The sequence below is a fragment of the Capra hircus genome, chromosome 15 (genome assembly GCF_001704415.2).
Source record: "Capra hircus breed San Clemente chromosome 15, ASM170441v1, whole genome shotgun sequence".
NCBI classification, from domain to species: Eukaryota; Metazoa; Chordata; class Mammalia; order Artiodactyla; family Bovidae; genus Capra; species Capra hircus.
Window position 1 is genome coordinate 81,784,454 of NC_030822.1, and position 13,738 is coordinate 81,798,191.

Genomic DNA, 13,738 nt, shown 5'->3' on the forward strand with positions numbered 1-13,738 from the left:
TTAGATTATTACAAAATATTGAGAATAGTTCCCTGTGTTATAGAGTAGGCCCTTGTTGATTACCTATTTTAAATATACTAGTTTGTATTGTCAATATCCAACTATTATGTAATCAACTTGAGCAGCCTGCCAGGCTCCTCTGTCCATCGAATTTTTCAGGCAAGAATACTAGAGTGGGTTGCCACTGTCTGCTTCAAGGAATCTTCCCAATCCAGGGAGCAAACCCAAACATCTTGCATCTCTTGCACTGGCAGGTGGATTCCTTACCACTAGTGCCACCTGGGGTTGTAATAAGTCATAATAAAATAAACATGTTCGCATTTCAGGAAAAAAAAATCTCTAAAACTGTATCCTAACACATTTTCTTTTTTTTTTAACTTTCTGTTTATGTTTATTCTACTTCATGTAACAAAGCTATGAAGTTCCATGTTTAAATGTACAGTGATATAATACTTTGCAATATAAAATACAATTTACAGAAATTTCTATCAAGTAAACATGAAGAAACACATTTGACTTTTTACATTTGTTGTATTTAAATTAGAAAATTTTTGGTTTACATGTAAAAAAAAAAAAAAAAAAAACCTTCACATCACATTAGATGTTGGAACTCATCACCACTTTAATGTAACTTAACCTACTGATAGGGTCTATAACACCCATAAATTACCCAAACTGCCAAGTTCTCAATGTTCTCACAGCTTAAACGTTTGTACTAGAAAAGGAAGAATCTATAGTGATGTACAATGGAATAGACTCCAAAGAACAAAGGAAATTCTCTAACTTTACGTTTGCAAAATTGTTTATGAAAATATAAAAAAAATCAAAGTATATTTATACAGTCAAATAAATTAGCAAGTTTTTCTCTACTTTCCACTTCAGAAATACTTGGAAAACGCACGACGAGAAGCAGCTTACTGTGCTTTACGGTGAAAAGCATTCTAATTTGCAGTTTTTGAGCTAATTGCAGGCTTTTTACAAATATTTTTCACCTCAGGCTTTATACAAATATTTTTCCATTTCAAAGACAAATGCTGAGATTTATCACCTGACAAGGACAGCAGTGTGGAGCTAGTGCACTTTTCCTGGGACAAGAAAGAGCTGCTCAGGTGGTAAAGTCCAACCAAACTCTGTTCCTGATTATTCAAGTAAAAAAACACCCCCCACCCCACCTTTTAAATTACACTTAATTGATTTATTTACTTTCTTTAGACTGGTAAAATTTAAATCTTTTAAACTAAATGTTATATAAAATTCAACAGTTTCTATTCAAATGTTGCTTTTAATCATGTTTTTTTCGGAAAGAAAAAGTGTAAGACAATACATAAAAACTGAGCAAAACTAAGAAATGTTTTGTTTCCTGGTTGAAATTTGTAATTCAAATTTCTTTGTGATGAGAGAAAGATGCATCTGTTAAGTTTGGCATTTCTCAACCAGCCGAGGTTAGCTGACAGCCATGCACAGAAACCCATGGCCACCAGGTCCGAACCCTGTGAAAACAGACTCTGGAAACAGACACACAGGTGAGATGTCAGGAAAGGTATGGCTCTAACAGCCACTAAACTCCCTCAGAATTTACAACAGTCAAATTATTAGAAAAGATAACTTTATAATCTGAAAAAGCAATATGCTTTTGTAGGTATGTTCCCATTTCAGGACATTTAAATGGAAATGTTAAGAGTTCTTAGTTTTTTGTTTCTAAAAGAGCATCGGAATTGTAAAGGTGTGAAATTTTGTAAGAAACCATTATACACAAAATTACAGTAACACTTCAAGTCCATAAGGTTCTCTTTGCACATGAGCCCCCAGTTCTTTGCAAGACCATCTGCTCAGCAGGGAATGCGGCTCCTGCAGGGCCCTAGGTCTGGGCAGTGGGTGCAGCAGCCCGAAGGGTTTTGGTCTTGGGGTCCCAGGGCCGCTCTGGGCTCTGGCTGCGGTCCCTCTGGTGATCCCGCTCATGGGCCTTGTCACGGTCGTGGTCCCTGCCGCGGGACCTCTCCCAGTCTCGCCTGCGGTCGTGGTCCTGGTAAATGGATAAAAAATATTGATTGAAAGCACCAGAATGCAACTAAGGTATGCATAGAGGTTCACCAAGACTGAATTCAAGGTAGCCGTCTTCCTGAAAAGCTATTTGCCTTTATTATATTTAGCTTGTAGAGCCTGATCAGAGAATAAGATCTGGAACTTGTGTTGTTTCCACTGAGCTGGTGCAGTGGATATTGAAGTTTACGGAGACCACAGGAATTAAGAGGAGAGGATGACAGATAAATGGAAGGATCAAAGTTGATTCGGGTCTTCTGTATACAATCACTCAAAAGGCATTTACCAATTCCTGAGTTGGGCATGTCCAGAGTGAAAGGTTAAAAACAACAAAGTAAAACAGCTACTAAGAAAGAAAAGTGAATTATGACATTACCAGCTTGAATAAGTCATAGAACACTATTGTCAATGCTATGACACATAATGAAGAATCAGGCAATTCCAGCCATTAACTGAATATTTACACAGTGCTAAAAATCACATCACAGGTGTATATCAAACTGGAATCAGAGAAAACTTCCCAAAGGAAGCAATGCTTCAGCTTTTTTTTTTTAATGAGAAAATAAAAAACATGGGAAGAAAATTCCATGAAAAGGAGCACCATTTATAAAGTCACAAATACGTAATACCTATGACTCTCTTAAGGTAATTTATGTAATCAATGTGAGTAGACTGAACTATAAATAGAAGATCCCTGTCTTGAATTGTCTCAGACCTCATTGATACGTCTTAGGTCTTTAGGTGGATATTTCCCTTTTCCTGACTGATAAATGCTACAGCAGTCTAATTTTGTGTCTTCAGCCCACTTCTTCCACTTAATTTTCAAATTTATGTATGCAACATCTCTAGTTTTTAACATCAAGTTGATTGGTAATCTAGTATTTATAAAACTAGCTTTTAAATTTTTCATGAAAAACATAAGCTGTCCCTATCATGGTCAAAAAAAGAGTCCAAAATGCACTACTTGGATGCAATCTCAAAAACGACAGAATGATCTCTGTTCATCTCCAAGGCAAATCATTCAATATTATGGTAAACCAAGTTTATGCCCCAACCAGTAACATTGAAGATTCTGAAGTTGAACGGTTCTATGAAGACCTACAAGACCTTTTAGAACTAACACCCAGAAAAGATGTCCTTTTCATTATAGGGGACTGGAATGAAAAAGTAGGAAGTCAAGAAACACCTCGAGTAACAGGCAAATTTGGCCTTGGAATGAGGAATGAAGCAGGGCAAAGACTAATAGAGTTTTGCCAAGAAAATGCACTGGTCATAGCAAACACCATCTTCCTACAAAACAAGAGGACTCTACACATGGACATCACCAGATGGTCAACACTGAAATCAGACTGATTATATTCTTTGCAGCCAAAGATGAAGAAGCTCATTACAGTCAACAAAAACAAGACCAGGAGCTGACTGTGGCTCAGTTCGTGAACTCCTTACTACCAAATTCAGACTTAAACTGAAGAAAGTAGGGAAAACCGCTAGAACAGTCAGGCATGACCTAAATCAAATCCCTTATGATTATACAGTGGAAGTGAGAAATAGATGTAAGGGCCTAGATCTGATAGATAGAGTGCCAGATGAACTATGGACTGAGGTTCATGACATTGTACAGGAGATAGGGATAAAGACCATCCCCATGGAAAAGAAATGCAAAAAAGCAAAATAGCTATCTGAGGAGGCCTTAAAAATAGCTGTGAAAAGAAGAGAGGCGAAAAGCAAAGGAGAAAAGGAAAAATATAAGCATCTGAATGCAGAGTTTCAGAGAATAGCATGAATAGATAAGAAAGTCTCCTTCAGCGATCAATGCAAAGAAATAGAGGAAAAGAACAGAATGGGAAAGACTAGAGATCTCTTCAAGAACATTAGGGATACCAAGGGAACATTTCATGCAAAGACGGGCTCGATAAAGGACAGAAATGGTATGGACTTTATAGAAGCAGAAGATATTAAGAAGAGGTGGCAAGAATACACAGAAGAATTGTACAAAAAATATCTTCACGACCCAGATAATCACGATGGTGTGATCACTCATCTACAGCGAGACATCCTGGAATGTGAAGTCAAGTGGGCCTTAGAAAGCATCACTATCAACAAAGCTAGTGGAGGTGATGGAATTCCGGTTGAGCTATTTCAAATCCTGAAAGATGATGCTGTGAAAGTGCTGCACTCAATATGCCAGGAAACATGGAAAACTCAGCAGTGGCCACAGGACTGGAAAAGGTCAGTTTTCATTTCAATCCCAGAGAAAGGAAATGCCAAATAATACTCAAACTACCACACAATTGCACTCATCTCACATGCTAGTAAAGTAATGCTCAAAATTCTCCAAGCCAGGCTTCAGCAATACCTGAACCGTGAACATACTGATGTTCAAGCTGGTTTTAGAAAAAGCAGAGGAACCAGAGATCAAATTGCCAATATCCACTGGATCATGGAAAAAGCAAGAGAATTCCAGAAAAAAAACATCTATTTCTGCTTTATTGACTATGCCAAAGCCTTTGACTGTGTGGATCACAATAAATGGTGGAAAATTCTGAGAAAGATGGGAATACCAGACCACCTGCTCTGCCTCTTTAGAAATCTGTATGCGAGTCAGGAAGCAACAGTTAGAACTGGACATGGAACAACAGACTGGTTCCAACTAGGAAAAGGAGTACTTCAAGGCTGTATATTGTCACCCTGCTCAATTAACTTATATGCAAAGTACATCATGAGAAATGCTGGGCTGGAAGAAACACAAGCTAGATTCAAGATTGTTGGGAGAAATATCAGTAAGCTCAGATATGCAGATGATACCACCCTTATGGCAGAAATTGAAGAGGAACTAAAAAGCCTCTTGATGAAAGTGAAAGAGGAGAGTGAAAAAGTTGGCTTAAAGCTCAACATTAAGAAGAGGGGGCAAGAATACACAGAAGAACTATACACAAACTATCTTCAAGACCCAGATAACCATGATGGTGTGATCACTCACCTAGAGCCAGACTTCCTGGAATGAAAAGTCAAGTAGGCCTTAGGAAGCATCGCTATGAACAAAGCTAGAGGAGGTGATGGAATTCCGTGTGAGCTATTTCAAATCTAAAAAGATGACTCTGTTAAAGTGCTGCACTCATATGCCAGCTATTTGGACAACTCAGCAGTCACCACAGGACTGGAAAATGTCAATTTCCATTCCAATCCCAAAAGCAGGCAATGACAAAGAATATTCAAACTACCACTCAATTGCACTCATCTGACAACCTAGCAAAGTCATGCTCAAAATTCTCCAGGCCAGGCTTCAACAGTATGTGAACTGAGAACTTCCAGATGTTCAAACTAGATTTAAGAAATGGGGAGGAAAAAGAGATCAAATTGCCAACATGGGATGAATCATCAAAAAAGCAAGAGAGTTCCAGAAAAAAAAAAAAAAACAACAAACATCTACTTTGCTTTATGGATCACGCCAAAGCTTTTGACTGTGTGGATCACAACAAACTATGGAAAATTTTTAACAGATGGGAATACCAGACCACCTTATGGGTCTCCTGAGAAATCTGTATGCAGATCAAGAAGCAACAGTTGGAATTGGACATGTAACAATGAACTGGGTCAAATTGCAAAATGAGTGCGTCAAGGCTGTTTATTGTCATCCTGCTTATCTAACTTAAACGCAGAGTACATTATGTGAAATGCTGGGCTGGATGAAACAGAAGCTGGAATTAAGATTGCTGGGAGAAATATCAATAACGTCAGATATGCAGATGACATCACCCTTATGGCAGAAACCGAAGGGGAACTAAAAAGCCTCTTGAGGAAAGTGAAAGAGGAAAGTGAAAAAGTTGGCTTAAAGCTCAACATTCAGAAAATGAAGATCATGGCAGCTGGTCCTATCACTTCATGGGAAATAGATGGGGAAACAGTGGAAACAATGTCAGACTTTATTTTGGGGGGCTCCAAAATCACTGCAGATGGTGATTGCAGCCATGAAATTAAAAGACACTTGCTCCTTGGAAGAAAAGCTATGACAAACCTATACAACATATTTAAAAGCAAAGGCATAACTTTGCAGACAAAGGTCCACCTAGTTAAAGCTATGGTTTTTCCAGTGGTCATGTATAGATGTGAGAGTTGGACTATGAAGAAATCTGAGTGCAGAATAATTGATGCTTTTGAACTGCAGTGTTGGAAAAGACTTGAGAGTCTCTTGGACTACATGGAGATCCAACCAGTTCATCCTAAAGGAAATGAGTCCTGAATATTCATTGGAAAGACTGATACTGAGGCTCCAATACTTCAGCCATCTGATATGAAGAACTGACTCATTTGAAATGACCCTGATGCTGGGAAATATTGAAGGCAGGAGGAAAAGGGGACAACAGAGGATGAGATGGTTCAATGGCATTACTGACTTGATGGACATGAATTTGAGCGAGTTTTGGGATATGGTGATGGGCAAGGAAGGCTGGATTGCTACAGTCCATGGGATGGCAATGAGTTGGACATGACTGAATGACTGAACTGAACTTATTCTCAGCTTAAAATTTTGTTAGAGATATACAATTTTATCAGAAAACACAACTGAATGTGTTAACATTTTAGAGATAACATCTAATTATTTATCCAATTATTAATTTTTAAAAGGTTAGGACACCTATGTTATGCCAGGAATTGTACGTTGAGTGACAGCCCAGCAATTTCTCAAATTGTTTGGAAAATCATGCAAAATTTTTCTCCTGCATGGATGTTGTTTATTTATGATTCAGACAATAAAGAAAGAGACAGTTTAATAAAGTAGTTTTATTATTTTCATTACTTATAAGTTAAGATATAAGATACTGTGACAGGAAATAACAGGGAAATTCCACTATATATAATGTAACCAGAGATGATTTTTCTTAAAAGGATATGTTTAACATGAGACTGAAAGAATAGAAAATGAAAACCATCAGAATCACTGTTACAGAAATGATACCAATAGACAAAGCAGAATAGATTCAGAGACTCAGAGAACAAACTTATGGTTGTCAGCAGAGAACAATGTGGGAGAGATAGTTAGGAAGACTGAGATCTATGTGTTCAAACCACTCCATTTAAAGTGGATAACCAAGAAGTTCCCACTGTACAGTACGGAAGCTCTGTGCAGTGTTATGTGGCAGCCTGAATGGGAAGGGAGTTTGGGGAGAATGGATACGTGTATCTGTGACTGGCTCCCTTTGCTGTCCACCTGAAATTATCACAACATTGTTAATGACTGCCTTCATTTTCAGTCACTTCCATCACGTCCAGTTCTTTGAGAATCATGGACTATAGCCCACCAGGCTCCTCTGTCCAGGGCATTATCCAGGCCAGAATACTAGAATGGGTGCCATGTCCTCAGGGAATCTTCCCAACCTAGGAATTGAACCCTTGTCTCTTGAACCTCTTGAATTACAGGTGGATTCTTTACCACTGAGCCACTAGTGACACTCATTAATTGGATATACTCCAATATAAAATAAAAGTTTTTAAATAAAGAAGCACTATTACAGAAAGTAAAATTAAATTTAAAAAGTGAGATAATTAATAAAATCATCTCACTTTAAGAGTTGACAGGAGTTATACTTAGAAAAAAAATTCACAAGAATTTTTATGGCAATACTGTGTTAAAAAAGGCTTGTGAGAGTGTGCCCTCTTCGTCCATATTTTAATGGGGAAGTTTTCAATCTTTCAAAATGTATGTATGGCAAAAACCACTACAATACTGTAAAATAATTAGCCTCCAATTAAAATAAATAAATTAAAAAATAAAAAAAAACAAATTTGAGTATGTTGTTAGCTGTGATCTGTAAATATATGGAATTTATTATGTGAATATATTGACATTATATATATTACATAATCGTATATATAATATGGCCATAATATATTCTTATTACATCTTCCTTCTATCTCCAAGTTGTTGAGATTTTTATGAAATGGAGTTGAATTTCTATACCATCATGAACAACCCAAGAGAAATAAAGAAAATAATTCCACCTACAAGCACATCATAAAGAATAAAATCGTTATGAGATAACATAACCAAAGAGACAAAAATCTTGTAAACTGAAAACTACAAAATGTTACTCAGAGATATTATGGAACACACACATATATGGAAAGAAATTTATGAACTGGGTTATTTAATAGTATTAAAATGTTAATATGACCATAAGTGACCTAGAGATTCAGTGCAGTAGTTATCAAAAACAAAAAGAAAAAAAAAGTTTTTGGAAGAAATAGAAAAATTAATACGGAATCTCAAGGACTCCAAATTTTTGCCAAGACAAACTTGAAAAGGAAAAAGTGGTTGGTCTAATACTTCCTGATTCTACAACATTACACAAAACAATGGTTGTCACAGCAACAGTTTTGGAATAAAGAGAGGCAATAAATTAATGTAATTAAGAGAGTCTAGAAATAAACCTTTTATATGTGTTTAGATAACTTTCAACAAGGGTGCCAACAGCATTTAATGGGGAAAGGATATTACACTGAGTGAAAAAAAGCAATCAAAAAAAATTGATTCCACTTTACATGAGGCACTTAAAGTAGTCAATTTCAGACAGAAAGTAGAATGGTGATTGCCTGGGGCTCACTGAGTGGAAATGGGAAATATTATTCAATGGCTGTGGAATTTCAGTTTGGGAAGCTGGAAATGTTCTGCAAATGGACAGTGGTATTGTTTGCATAACAGGGTGAATTAATGTCATTTTAAATTAAAAATTTTGTAGGAAACGGATAAGGTCCATAAACCTTATTTTGCTAACTACTGTCTTAAATAGTCCAACTTTTCACAGAAAATCAAAATTAAGAAAAAAAGCCTTTATATTTACCCACATATTTGCCATTGCCAATGTATGCTTTGTGAGCTGAGTAATTTTTACATATTTAACAATAATTAAACATAAGTAAAAACTAATACCAATTATGTGCAACAGATCTCACATGACTGGCAATGTTTAAAACATTTGCTGTCCACTCCCAGTAAAATATCACCTGTTTAACATTGTGATATTTATACCATTTGGAAAAGCAAATGTATGAAAATAATAGGACAAAGTCCAGTAGCAGGAAGAGGAAATAATGTCACAATATTTTTCTACTATCCTCTTAAGTAATACAATTGTGAAAAGTTAATTATATGTCAGTAGTAGCTAATGATAAAGTAATCATTTAAAGAGATGAACAGTTAATAAGTCAATAAAGATACAATGGACTGAAAAAAAAATAACCCCTAATTCCAGAAGACAGGAGTGAAGAGGAAAAAGGATACAAAGATCAGATAGGATAAATAAAAATGATAAGTAAGGTGGTAGAACTAAACCTTAAAATATTAATAAATCACATTAAATATATAAATGGTCATAATATCCTATTGAATGTCAGATAAGTCAGATTGCATAAAAAGCAAGATGCAAATACACATGGTATACAGTAAGCTCCTTTCAAGCATAGAGACATAAATGGATCAAAGTCAAATAATGAGAAAATATATATAGTATTAACTAATATAAAGAAAGCTATGGTGGCTATAATAATATAGGATGAAATAAATTTGAAGCAAAGAATAATGCCATCAATAAAGTGGGTTATTTCTAATTAAAAAAAGCATATAATAATAGCCCTAAATGTTTATGTTCCTATTACCAAAGATTATAGATATTTTTATTTTAATTAATGGAATTGAAAGGAGAAATGGACAGATTCTCAACTACAGGGAAAGATTTTATACTTATAAACAAAAATAAATAAATAAGAATTGAGAAGACTTGAACAAAAATATAAACAAATTTTATCTAATAAATAGTTTTAGAACCTTTTACTCAGTAGTAGCAAAATATTCATTCCTCTTAATTGCACATATAACTTTTACCAGGATAAACTGTATCATGATTATATGCATATCTCAGCAAATCAAAAAGCATTCAGATCTTGCAAAGTATACTGTATAACAAACATGAGATTAAATTAGAAAACTATAAGGGAAGATATCTGGAAAATTTCCGAACAAAATAAACCAACATCTGCAAATAAAAAAAAAAATTAAAAAAAATTGTTACATATATTTGACCACAAATTTTAAAATAAATTTAAGAACTAAGGTAATAGGAGCTTTCCTGGTGGCTCAGTGGTAAAGAATCTGCCTTCAATGCAGGAGACTCAGGAAACATGAGTTCACTTTCTGGGTTGGGAAAATCCCGTGGAGGAGGGCATGGCAACCCTCTCCAGTATTCTTCTCTGGAGAATCCCATGGACAGAAAAGTCTGGTGGGCAACTGTCCGCAGGGTGGCAAAGAGTCGGAGTAGACTGAAGAGACTTGGCATGAACACACACCACTTTTGAAGAGATTGGAGAAAAAACCTGAGAGTCTGGAGAAAACTAGAGTACTCTGCATGCCCCCTACACACAATACCACCTAAAGAATTGTTTGTTCTTCCTACCCCCTGCTGTAGTGGGAACCCCAATAAAGCCTTGCCTGAATTTCTTGTCTGGTCTCTAATCAATTTCTATTGATTAAAGAGGTCAAGCGGAGAAGGCAATGGCACCCCACTCCAGGACTCTTTCCTGGAAAAACCCATGGATGGAGGAGCCTAGTGGGCTGCAGTCCATGGGGTCACTGAGAATTAGACAGGACTCAGTGACTTCACTTTCAGTTTTCACTTTTATGCTTTGGAGAAGGAAATGGAAACCCACTCCAGTGTTCTTGCCTTGAGAATCCCAGGGATGGCGGAGCCTGGTGGGGTGCCATCTATGGGGTCACACAGAGTCAGACACGACTGAAGCGACTTAGCAGCAGCAGCAGCCGCAAAGAGGTCAACAACCCTGTGTAGAAACAAGGACACCAGCTCAGAACCCTCTGGGACCTGAAACCACTCAAACAACACAAGTTCTGGGGCCCCTGGCCCCACAGCCCAGGACCCTGGGACTTGGCTCCACCACCAGTGGGCTGGCCCTAGACCCAGGTCCTGGTCTCACCCACCAGTGCGCAAGCATCAGCCCCAGGACCCACTGGGCCAAAGCCTGACCCAACAGACCGTGGCCCTGATGCCAGCCCAGTCAAACCTAGCCCACTCAGCAGAAGGCCAGCACCACCCAGGACACCCTGGCCTGACCATTCTACCAACCAGCAAAATGACACCAGTTCTAGGACACCTTGTTTGAGGACTAGCCAGAAAGGTATCAATAATGTGTATGATATTAAAAAGTGTTGTTTCTTTATTAGACAATTATTTCATAAAAATCAGCATGGAAAGGATCAACAATTGAATGAATAGATAAAAGAGATCAACAGAAAATTCTAGAAAAAATATACAATTATATCAAACACGTGAAAAGATGTCCAAACACAATTATATCAAAAGGATTTGTGATAAATTATAAAACCAAATTTAAAATAAATTTAATCTGATTATCATATGCCATCAGTATTTACCAAGACTGATTTTCAAAATGTGGACAAAAATATTCTCACATACTGTGGACAGGAGTGTAGTTGTTTTTACAGCTTCAAAAATGGCAATAGCTATGACCATCGATATTTTAAATGCATGTATTACCTGAGCATTGATTCAAACACAACACATAAATCAACAATTTCACTTCTAGGAGCTCATAATTGCACATATTCATAAATATACATTTATTGCAAAATTACTTTTCATATAAAAAGCTTAGGAACAACATGAAAAAGAATGGAAGCATTAACTTCAGCATGTCTCTATAAAGGAATATGATGTAGTATGAGAAAAATTAAGAATTGGATCTAAATGAACTGCTAGGAAACTACTTAATAGATGTTACTAAAAAAGCAACAGATAACTGTGTGTTACCTAAACAGAAAAACAAAAACAAAACCAAAAACATATATTTAAATACAATTGTTTTAACATAGATTATTACCAGATGGATATCAAGAAATAGAGTGCTCTTGCAGAAATGGACTAGAAAATATACCAAGAGATAAATAGGAAATGTATTCTACATTTTTTCCCATTTTGTATGATTTGCATTTTTAGTATTTATTATTATCTATTTCACTTCAATTGCTTAAAAAAATTAGGGTTAAATGAAAAGTTTTGTGTATGATGAAACTGAAATTTTATAAAGAACACAATATATAGCATTAAATATTTTAAATAAGATAATAAACAGAATAAGTTAACAGACACAAATCTAACTAGAAATGAATACTGTCTGGAAAAATTAAAAAAAGAAAAAATGCATAAATTGATTAAAAATCAGTGTAACTATATAAAATTTTCTTCACTAATCTGTTACATGATATTGACTCCTTCAATATAAGCCTTACATCTTTCTAGGTAGTGATAAGCAAAATATTACAGACCTTACATTCTACCATGGAAAAGAACTACCCATGTTATTAACAGCACAGTTGCATAGTTGTATTATGATTTTTTGTATTATAATTATAAATAAAGAAAAAGAAATCAACATCAGAAGGAGAAAGCTACTGAATTCCACGGAAGTGGTCTCTGGTGTCAAATGATCCCCTTCATGGTGGATGATGCATTTTTTTTTTTTTTACCATAAAATACCATGTTCCTTCTCCAAAGCTTATTCATGGCATTTGTCATCTGTGACTTTCTCAGAGTGTAGATTAATCATGGATTCAGCATGGGGGTTATGACTGTATAAAATACACTTAATGATTTGTCAATAGGGAAGGTCTTAGCAGGTCTCCCATACATGAAAAATGCAGGGAACAGAGAAGCAGACAACCACAGTGATGTGGCAACCACAGGTCTGGAGGGCTTTCCGCCTACCTTCCTGACTCAGGTTCTTCAGAGAGTGCAGGATGACTCCATAGGAGACGAGTAAGAGCAGAAATTTGATAGAGCAGATCAGTCCTCCACTGGCCACAACTAAGATGCCAATGACATAGGTGTCAGTACAGACGAGTTTCAATAAGTGGTACATGTCACACATAAAGTGATCGATGATATTGGGGCCACAGAAAGGGAGCCCATAAATAGTGCTAAGTTGAATAATTGAGTGCAGAAAACCTCCAACCCAGGACACCACCAGCAGCACAACACACACCCTCTGCCTCATGATCACCAAATAATGTAAGGGCTTACAGATGGCCACATAGTGGTCATAGGTCATCACCAGCAAAAGGAAGACCTCTGATCCACCAAAAAAGAAAAAAATGCTCTGAAAAGAGCTGAGTCATACAGGATTGGAAAAATATGGTACGTTCCCCTGTGAACAAGCTTGAAATCAGTTTGAGAGAAATAGATGAGGAATAAATGACATCCATAAATGATAAGCTGGCAAGAAAAATGTACGTCGGTGAATTCAGGGTCTTACTAAACGTTTCTGTCTCCACAGTAAGCATGTTGTCCAACACAGTCAGAATATACAAGAACAAGAATATAACAAAAAGGACTTTCTGCTCCTTTGGATTCTGTGTGAGGCTCAGGAAGATTAAGTGAGTCACATTGCTTCTTGATTCCATTTCCTTGGTTCCATCTATTGCTTATAGGTGCTGACTTCAGATATGAGGAACAGTTTACCTGTAAATCAAAGCAAAAAGTTAAAAACACCTTTACATGATAATAGGCTTAACGTATTTTATTCATTCAATGTGTTAAACCTTACATTAGGATTACAAAATCAGATAAGAATGTTTCACTATTCTCAGTGATTAGATGTATGATGAGGGATCAAA

The 13,738-nt window shown here is 36.3% G+C and overlaps 1 pseudogene; it reads right to left on the minus strand.

Annotated features, from left to right (window-relative positions):
* Positions 1,859 to 13,525, minus strand: LOC102187063 (annotated as a pseudogene).